Below are 766 nucleotides of genomic sequence, written 5' to 3'. Positions count from 1 at the left end.
TAACTAAACCGTTTCCGCGTTTATTAATGTTAGATCGTCGACGTCGAATCATCGTTTAAAACGGTGTAATTGTTACATCAATCTTTTATACGTAATGTTTTTCGAAGCGCAAACATGTAAGTTACCAGTNCTTTTCGAAGCGCAAACATGTATGTTACCGGTTTCTAACGTCGACTTGGATAAATCTGTGTCAAAACGAATGAAACACAGTCTTTTGCTACCCGATAATATACGTTGTATAATTTGTGGACCGTCTAATTGCAGTAAAACAAACGCAGGCACGTAGACAAGGGTGGGCCTGGGTGGGCCTGGCCCCCCTTAAATTTAATGTGGCCCAGAGCCGGCCCCCCCAAATTTAAAATTCAATTATTTTTACGAATTATTAAAAACGTGCTAGGCCTTATATACATTGAAATTATTATTAATTTGTGATTACTATTGAGTAATACAGTTATTATTATGGCTGTATTTTCATTTTTATATTCATAGAAAACGTTATTTGAAAAAGATAATGTTCTAGACGTAATAATAAATGGAATAGCAATTACTCCAAACGTGGTTGTAGGTAAATTTTTTTTAACTCTGTTCTAACAAATGATAACAAACTACCAAGTATCTGCATTGATTAGAATCTATTTGATTACAAAATTCGATAGAGTATACTCTATGAAAAATTTTTTGATAAATCATATCTTTAATTTGTTTCTTTTAGCTTCGATGCGAAGCTGAGAAGGTATTGGTTTTACTAAGATGTGTTTTTTTTTTT

Source organism: Daktulosphaira vitifoliae, unplaced genomic scaffold (assembly GCF_025091365.1).
Source record: "Daktulosphaira vitifoliae isolate Bord-2020 unplaced genomic scaffold, ASM2509136v1 Scaffold_1, whole genome shotgun sequence".
In the NCBI taxonomy this organism is placed as follows: domain Eukaryota; kingdom Metazoa; phylum Arthropoda; class Insecta; order Hemiptera; family Phylloxeridae; genus Daktulosphaira; species Daktulosphaira vitifoliae.
This window is presented reverse-complemented; position numbering follows the sequence as displayed.